Source organism: Austrofundulus limnaeus, unplaced genomic scaffold (genome assembly GCF_001266775.1).
Source record: "Austrofundulus limnaeus strain Quisiro unplaced genomic scaffold, Austrofundulus_limnaeus-1.0 Scaffold221, whole genome shotgun sequence".
Lineage (NCBI taxonomy): Eukaryota > Metazoa > Chordata > Actinopteri > Cyprinodontiformes > Rivulidae > Austrofundulus > Austrofundulus limnaeus.
The window spans coordinates 243,304-253,056 of NW_013952623.1; positions in this window are offsets into that span (position 1 = coordinate 243,304).

The window sequence follows — 9,753 nt, forward strand, 5'->3', positions numbered from 1 at the left end:
CACACACACACACACACACACACACACACACACACACACACACCTCTCTGACATTATAAAGACAAATTAGCCATGTCACGGCTGTAGAAATGATACCAAAAGCTGCAGTGATGGGAAAATGCCCCTCATTAGCTGCAAGACTGTAAATAATGTTGACTTTTGGTCCAAATTGGAGCACAGTGAAGTGAAGTAGGTCCGCTTGGAAAGTTTGGGATCTAGTTCCTAGGTGAGCAGACTTTCATTGCTTTCAGAGTAAATGTTAACTGGTCCAGTGCTTTTTAACTTCACACTGCTTGGCCTTGTCAGTGGAGCTTTGTTGCATGACACACTTCCTGTTGGTTTTCTGTAATACATTAAAATTCATTGTTTTATTATTGATGCCAAGTGGACCTGGCCCCATTGCTCTTAAACAACCTAAAACCATGCCTCTGTGGGGGAAGGAAACTCATTTGCTGGAACCAAGGTTGGGTGGAACACAGGCTTAAGATTTCCATCAGCATGTAGAAGATGAAATAATGTAGTTTGGGTCAGTGTACTTTTTGGTCATTCGATTTTCGTTTTAAAAACAAATAATGAAAAACAAAAAACGGATGGTTATTTGTTTTTTCATTTTCGAAACAGATATTAAAAACGGATTGTTATTCGTTTTTCGTTTTAAAAACTTATTTTGGAAAAACGAAAAATGGATGGTTTTTCTTTTTTTTGTTTTATACTCCAAAAACGGGAAAACGGACCGTTTTTTTTTTTGCCAAACCAAAAGTTTGCCATGGATGTCATGGCAACTCAAGGTGCATAAAAACAAAGCGCTCTGGGGTCAGATTTATAAAGGATTGCGTGGAAACTGTATTAAAAATGAACGTGCGGACAAAAGATGAAAATGGTGTACGCAAAAAAAAGTTCTGATTTATAAAACCATGCGTACGCATGTTTCTGCACATCTTTCCTTTCTAGATCACAACTGCACCTCAGAGTTTGCGCACAAGGTTCCTCCTCAGGTTCTACCCTCTACACACCCACACTCAACCATAAACAGTCAATGTAAAGTACCTCATGAATGTTAAGGTGTATTTAAATCAGTCAGATGATCAATGTCAAAAAAAGTGATTGGTTCAGACATGCTCCGTCGTGCATCTGGAGGATGACAGGTGCTGACTGACAGCTGCTCACGTGAACAGAATGTCTGTAATTGACACAGTTTTTCCATCATTTTGCAGGTTTACAGATGCTTAGAGTAATGTAATGATTTATTTAAAAAACCCAGCTTCAATTTAATTTTCTCTCAGAGCCTGCAGGACAATAAAAACAACTAATACATAAGTCAGATTAAGTTATCCCCCCCACGCTCTGTTAAGTTTTTATTTCAAAGGTCCTCATGGCTCAGCAGCAGCAGAAGCATAAATATTACTGTTAAGAAAGCTGATGATAAAGTTGAATAAAAATCTAAGTCTGATTCTGAAGGTAAATTAAATATCTGACAGTGATCATTACACAGTGTGGCTCTAATTCTTCACTTCACCATCTGTGTCGCAGCTTCTCATCTCCAAAATGAGCGTACACATGGGTCAGAGCTGGCTGAGGCACCGCACATTTTCACGCCAAGTTTGGATTTTATAAATCACAACCTTTGCGTGAAAAGTGGCATACGCAAGTTTCTGGGATCCTTTTGTGCGTACGTAAGTTTTATAAAGCTGATTCCTGCTCGCTTTGAGTTTCCGTTTGGGTTCATCAGTTTAATTTCAGCGCTATTAGGATGGCTTTACAACCACACTATGAAGAAATTGTGTATGGTAAGAAATAGATTGCCTTCTACAGCAATCTCTGCGGCTATTTCACACCATAATGGAGAGGAAAGTGGTTTCTCCCCGAGGACCATCAGAAGATTTTGCTCTGAAAATGGATTGAGTAGACTCTCTGATGCACATTTGCAGGTGGAGGTTTATGAAATAACAGGCCAGGTCAAAAACAATGAACTGTTAACTAATATATATATAGTAGTAGTAACTACCCAGCCAACACACACATGTGGGGCCCAAATGGGGAGTAGCTGGGCTGATATTTGGGGCCCATTTGGGCAACCCAACTGGGCCCCAGCTATTTTTGTCCTCAGTTTCCATGGTGGCCCCAAGTGTGTTTGCCCAGATGGGTTTATGATGGGCCGTGGGTGGGCCCCAAATAAGGACTTGCTAGTTTTCACCTGAAAAATTCAACCAAGTTTGTCTGCAGTCACGTCCTCCTCTCTCAGACACAAATGTTTGCTTTTACGAAAAACAGCAAACTGCTCCATCTCGGTGTGTAACGTGGTCGTGGACGATAGGAAAGTTTCTCTGAATAAGAAAAAAATGTATTTCCAGTTTGGCAAAAATGAAAAAACGGTCCGTTTCCCCGTTTTTGGAGTATAAAACAAAAAAAGAAAAACCATCCATTTTTCCTTTTTTCCAATATAAGTTTTTTTAAAACGAAAAACAAATAACAGTCCGTTTTTTGTTTTTTAATATCTGCTTTGAAAATGAAAAAACAAATAACCATCCATTTTTTATTTCTTCATTATTTGTTTTTAAAACGAAAATCGAATGACCAAAAAGTACACTGACCCAGTTTGCATACGAAGAATGTACAATTTCCAGTTTCATGTTGTGTAGTAGTAGTATACTGCCTATACTGACCCCTAGAGTTTAGGACAAGAACTGCAGTAATTGTATGAATGAAAGAGACTGGCTGTGTCCAAATTCAGAGGCCGGGTCCTGCCCGGTCTAGGCGGACCGAGTCCGTGGTGGACCACAAAGACCGGAAAAAAGTGGCTGTGAATTTGGGCAGTCTAGCCTCTCGTCCGAACTCCGGTGTGTGTCTTGTCGCCTATCAACCGTGACGATGCTAAACAGAAGCAAAATTTGATTGAAATGAGCTAAATATCAAATATATTAGCGTTATTAATATCAAAAAACAACTAAATTAGCTTAAAGGCAATATTTGAAGAACTAAGGGACTTGCCATACATAAATGAATATTTTTGCTATTTCTGACAAGAATAATATCATAAAACTTGTCTATACATATGACAAAAGCATTAACAACACAACCACTTGATACTTTTAATTTTTATACACCAGATTTTTATTTAAAAATGTACTTTTTTGTCTCACTTCGTACACCATTATACCCTTACATTGCAGAAAAATCTCTGGTCGGCCCGCAATGCATTATGGGATATGGTGGGCTGAGAAGGATCCATCGGATTCGTCCCTCAAATCGGGGCAAAAGGAGGACCCATTTGTCGGCCTCATTGGAGGAGTCTTCGAATTTGGACAGCCTCCAGCGTGGCACAGTGACGTAAGCGGCTGATTAATTCGGCCTTTGGAGGACCCAGCCCCTGAATTTGGACACAGCCACTGTTTATTAGGCTATGTTCAAAACATGGCCACCATCTTGAAACAAGTATTTATTGGATCAAGGGCAAGTTGTTCCAAATAAGGGCACATTCAACCTCGCTGTGTTTTCAGATATGTTATATTCCTTTTTGTTTCTGAAATAAAAGTGTGTCCTGTGAATTTTGACTCACTCTGTAGTTAGTATTTGTCATTGGTGTGATTTTTAAACATGGACGTTCAGAGCTATACTTCTGAGGTTTTCTGTCAAAGGAGAGCTCCCCGCAGCACTAGAATTTACACAAACTAAATTAATATGATATGAATATAATTAACATGAATTATTACAATTAAAGTAGGCCTACTGGCTCTAAAACATGATGTTCAATGAACTTTAAAGTATAAAAATTAAAAGTTGCTTGCCATGGTGCATTGCAGTTTAAGGTAAAATGAACATATGACAGCTACCGTAGAAAAACAGAATAAAACTACTAGCCAGGTTTATGTTTTAAGTCTATTAGTGTGATGCTCTTTTTCTGTACATATGTTTAAGAGAACTTTATTTTTCTGACTGTTTATGTATTTTGTGTTTTAAATAAACCCAGTGAATTGAACCAGTGAAAGTTAGGGAGAAAAGAGGAAAAGCTGAAGAAGAGGAATCATTTTAAAATGTTGAATAGGCTTCCAGGAAGTAGTTTGTTCTCTCCTCAGCCAGCGTCGTCACTTCTGGCTCACACATTTTCCACCACATTGGCCAACTCTCTCTCTCTCTCTCTCCCTGCCTTGCGTACAAACACTTTCAGACAGACAAACCACAGCAAGACATACAACGTATTCAAACCAGTGAACTAGCTCTGCCAAACTGCAGCACACTCTGTCCTCCTGTTTAAACACACGTTTATGCACACAGAGCTGCAACCTGACACTTTTTGTTTCCTGTTGGACGAGGAAGCCAAGCGTTTTAGCCATGATTGATGCTTGTGGCACCAGAACAATGTGTTGGGTTAGTGGACTCCTCATTGAGCCAGAACAGAGAAACTGGAGAACCTGCAGAAAATGGACTGAACTGACCTGCACATTAAATGGTATAAAAGAAACTCTGTACCATCTGGTTCCACTCTGCCGCACAAATGGCCCACAAAACAGTGGTCGTCTTTGTTCGACAGAGGATAGATGTGTTTTATCCCAGAGTTCTGGACTAAAATCAAGTTACTGTACTGAGTTACAGACATTTTTTGAGTTGAGTAGGGTCAATAAGTTGCAGTTTCCCATCTTGACTCCATATGTTAATGACTTGTAAATGTGCATTTAATAATTAATTTGAGTTTTGCTTAATTCTGTCAAGTGGTTCATATGATTTTTTGCTAACAGACAGTTTTACCTCAGCAGTTTTCCAAAAGTAAAAAAAAAATTCTCATTTCATGCTGTAGCCCACGATGTGCTATCTTTTAGCACACAGGTTGTGTTATAGATTATTTCAAGTTACTACCACACCAAACTTTAGCTCAATGTGTGTGAAACTGGCTGAGTTACTGAGCATTTTTGTGCTGTCTCAGGCCAATTGGTTGTGGAAACCATCTTGAATTAAACTCATACGTGTCAAGATGTATGGATTGTCCGTTAATTATATGGGTTTTCCCAATTTTGCATTGATGTATAGAGAATATTTTACAGACTTTTTTCATAAACTCAGCTTCAAATTTATTTTGCGTCTTAGAGCCTGTAAAGAAACGATTGCCCCCTCCTCATCCTGCTCTTCCCACTAGAGTAGGCTGTACCTGCTCTGCCACAGAAGCCATTATATGTCCCCACCCCCTGTTGTTTTGTGTGAGAGCACTACAAATGTTTTGTGAAATGTATGGATTTTGGAATGTATATGTCTGAAGTGGTTAACATGTATGTGGACTGATACCAAAAGTTAATAAGTTGTAGATCTGCATCCAGTGATAACTTTTGGAGATGTTTATTAAAATTCCTCATGATATATTTTGCAGAGAGGATTGAGGCCAGCAATTAATGCAAAAATTTTAAACAAAAATTTTGTGTAATGTAGTTTCTGTAGGGGATGAAGCTTAGCTGCTACCAAGCCAACGTTTAGTCCAACATGTCAGTGTTTTCCCTACATTACTGGCCTTGGCATGGTGATTGTTGATGGGAGTGATAGTTGTATGTATTAGCAGAGGACTATGTTGCTAATATTGGTGGTTGTCAATGTGGAGGGTGGGATGAGTGAGTGTTAGTGCTACATTGATAATTCTAGGTCATAACCACTTATCTTGTTGCTCCAATCTCTGCCAGAAGTAACCAAACTTTTGTCTTTGGCAGTGGTGTCTGTGTGCTTGTGTTAGGGATATTGACAGGCATGGCAGATGGTTTTGTTGGAAGGACGGCCTGTATTCTTTGTATAATGGTAGGGAAAATATATATTTTCGATATTGATGTCTGAGGTATAGCTATTTTAATGTTTGTCAATTTTGCCTTGCTATGGCAGCCACCTTGAATCGGATTGACACCAAAACTATAGTCAGAGAGTCATTACTGTGATTACAGTGACTACTTCTTGTGGGTTTCATGAGAAATTTCTATGACAAATAAATGTACACAGATATAGGCAAATACACTATGCACACTTCATTGGCAAAATTGGCTGTGGTGAAATTTCCTATTGCCTAATCATAGACAAATTAAACGAACAACAACCAAAACAAATAAAGTACACACTTGGTCAAAAATGTGAAATTTTTGTGCTGATGATGTTAGAGCATTTTCTACCCTCCATAATTCTCTCCTCAACTTGCATCAGGCTGCATGTGGATTTCCAGTTTCTATTGTCCAAGTTTGTGTGCAATATTAATGATGTTGAGCTTTAAAGAAATGAAATAATACATCATGTCCCTGTAACTATAATTATGTAATAATGCTGTGAATCCAGGAGCTCTTCGAGTGTTCCTGGAAAGAGCAAACAGAGTTGCCATCAGTCATTATGGAGGAAATAAGATTTAGGGACATTTTTAAAAATGGCCAACAGGGCATAATCTATTGTATCCGTCAAAGAAAGCGATTCATGCTTGAACGACACTGAGCTTCCGCCACTCCATTTTACTCTATTAAATATTGGTGTATTTATTACCTTTTGTTGTTCAGTTCATTTGTCTGTTAACAAAATATTGTGAATTAATGGATAGTGGTTATTGAATTGCTGAGAAAATAAAATGGACTATATATCTACAGCTTTTTGGGCCTGATCTACTAAGATCCTAAATGAACGTTACATTACGTGTGCAAATGAAAAAAAACCCCATTTACTATTAGTGTGGGTGATCGTCTAAGATTACTGTGCAAATGATAACAGGTGCAAAAGTGTGTGGACCACCTATTAAAATTAATAAATGAACTTTGAAGCTGACATACACGTCAACCCCTTCGGATGGTTACCTGTGTAACGAGCCTCAAAAATCCTTAATTTTAACCAAAATATCCACATTAATCACACACAAGGGGGTGGGGTTGCAGGCGGATTGCTGGGCACGTAGATGACAGCACCTGCTTCGCAAAGCAGGAGGAAATGAGGACGGGAGATCTTATTTATAGTTGCAGAGCAGTTTGGAAAATGTTTATTTTTATTTGATGTTATTTATTGTTTTTTAACGTCCTACAGGCTCTGACATTTTGAAAAAATCTGTGAGATAGCACATGTATACCTGCAAAATGAAGGAAAGTCTGTGTAAATTACGGGCAATCCACACAACTTGACATGTAATGAGCCATGGAGTTGAACGTCTTGGTTACCATTGTTTAATCCGGCAAGTCCCATTGAGATCTCTTTTTCAAGGGTGGCCTGGGACTGAAGTCAACCTATTGTACATGTTTTTAGGGTATGGGGGGATACCGGAGCACCCGGGGAAATTCCATACATGCACGAGGAGAACAACTCCACAACCCGGGATCGAACCCAGGACCTTCTTGCAGTGAGACATTGGTGCTAACCACTGAACCATTGTGCCACCATTTGTGACTGGTTCCATATCAGCTTTTAGGTCCTGCAGCAGTTCAAAAATGGCATCGCTGTGAAGAAATTTATAGTTAGTACTGATTAAATACAACACAGAGTTAGGGTTTTCTACTTTATAATACCTTTATAATGTTTGTTATATTTCTTACAATGTGTTAATTGAAATAGAGTAGATACATGTCCGAAAATAACAACACATAATTAAAGCTAGATTAACCTTAGATTGAGGACTGTCTGTATGAATGCCTGTGATTCAGCTTTAGGCCAGCAGAGGCGGACTCGGGCATTGAAGGTTCTGTATTTATTGGGCCACTTCCTGTTATGACTTCWGTGTGTGGTTTTGACTTGCCAGCTCATGGCTGAATAAAACCCTCACTCCRGAATTCTGGTGTTGTATGGCAATTATTTCTATCACAGATCATTTTATTTAACACTTGTGTTTTCACCTGATTTCAACCGTTATTGAACTCGTATTTCCTTACAGCTGTATAGATTATATTTATCTACTATTTCTTTTAAGTTTGCATGTTTTTGTATAGATGCAAACCTCTGACATGCCTCCATCTAAATATGCTAAATAGATGCAAATATGTCCTGCATGTCCTCTCTGCATGATCAGAGATAATTTCTAGATGCAGGAAAATAGTGAATTAAATTTAATATGAGTGAGAAAAATTCCAAGGTAATTAGTAAGGAGTAAAGATGTGTTTGCCATGCACAAAGGGGCGATTGTAAATGTGCATATGTATAAACATACGATAAGATAAGATAATCTTTATTGTCATTGCACAGTCATACTTCGTACAATAGTGCGACAAAATTGTGGTGTCATCCCACTGCAGTGCCCATAATAGCAAAAAAGATAATATAAATATGACAAAAAGTTAAATTGACTGACAGATTAAAGAAAAACACAAAAAACAAAACAAAACAAAAAAACTGTTCCTGAGTCTACTGGTCCATGATTTCAGCACCCTGAATCTCCTGCCAGTGGGCAGCAGCTCAAGCACCCGGTATCCTGGATGGGTTTTGTCTTTTAGGATGTTGCGTGCCCTCTTGAGACAGCAGGTTTTGTAGAGGTCTTCCAGAGATGGGAGGGTGTCACCAATGATTTTCTGGGCAATGTTAACCTTTTGTAAGGCCTTCCTGTGTGCCATGCTGCAGCTTGAAAACCACACAGAGATGCAATAAGTGAGCACACTCTCAATAGAGCAGCGATAGAAGACAGTCATCAGCTCCTTCCTTAGTTTTATCCTCCTAAGGATCCTTAAAAGATGGAGACATTGCTGAGCCTTCTTCACTACTGTCGTAGTGTTAGAGCTCCGCCGGAGATCTTCGTCCAGTTGCACACCCAGAAACTTGAAGTTGGGCACCCTCTCAACACACGCTCCCCTGATGTGAAGTGGCTGCAGGTCAGACTTTCTCCTCATGAAGTCAGTGATCGTCTCTTTGGTCTTAGAAGTGTCGAGGACCAAGTTGTTGTCTGTACACCATCCCACCAGCCTCTGAACCTCATCCCTGTATGCTGTCTCATCATCATCGGCTATGAGTCCCACTACGGTGGTGTCGTCAGCAAATTTGATGATGGTGTTGTCTTGGGTGTAGGCTGACACAGTCGTGCGTGTACAGGGTGTACAACAGAGGACTCAGCACACACCCCTGTGGAGAGCCAATGTTAAAGTGATTGTGACGTGCTAAAACAAAGTCACCATTAGAAAGAAAAGCTACCAAGCCTTCATTCTGTGTACACAGAATCTTTTAATAATAAATATTGCTCATAAAATACTTTAAATTCCATCACTTTACTGTGCATCGCAGTTTTTTCTTCTTCAGAAATCGGGTCAAATGCCGGCGCATTTTTGTGACGCATTCCGGGTAACCCAAAACGTAAACAACTATGGCGGAGTATACAGAAACAGAGGACGTAGTAAGCAATTTCAGTGAAGAATTGAGCAAATTATCTTCAGTTTTGGAAGAAGAAGCTGGTTTGAGTGATGAACAAGAAGCAGCTGGTTCTAATGAAGGACTGCAACCCTATTTATTTGAGCCGTATCGTTCAGGAAGCGATGGTGATTCTAACGTTTCTGAGGAGGAAGGTCAGACGGTGAAGTATTGCAGTTGGACATTAGTCGCCTACAAAACACTGAATGGTAATGTGTGAAAAAGATCTATGTACCTAATAATAATTCACCTTTAATTCTGGCTTAATTTAAGAAAAAATAATCACTTTGAAGACCCATTGTTAGCATGATCAACTCTGTCACTTMCAATGTTTCTAAATATCTGACGTCTATACTTTGTCCTTTAGTTGGCAGCTCAGAACATCACATRCAGAACACTATGGACTTTGTTGACAAGGTGAGGGATGTCATCATGGAG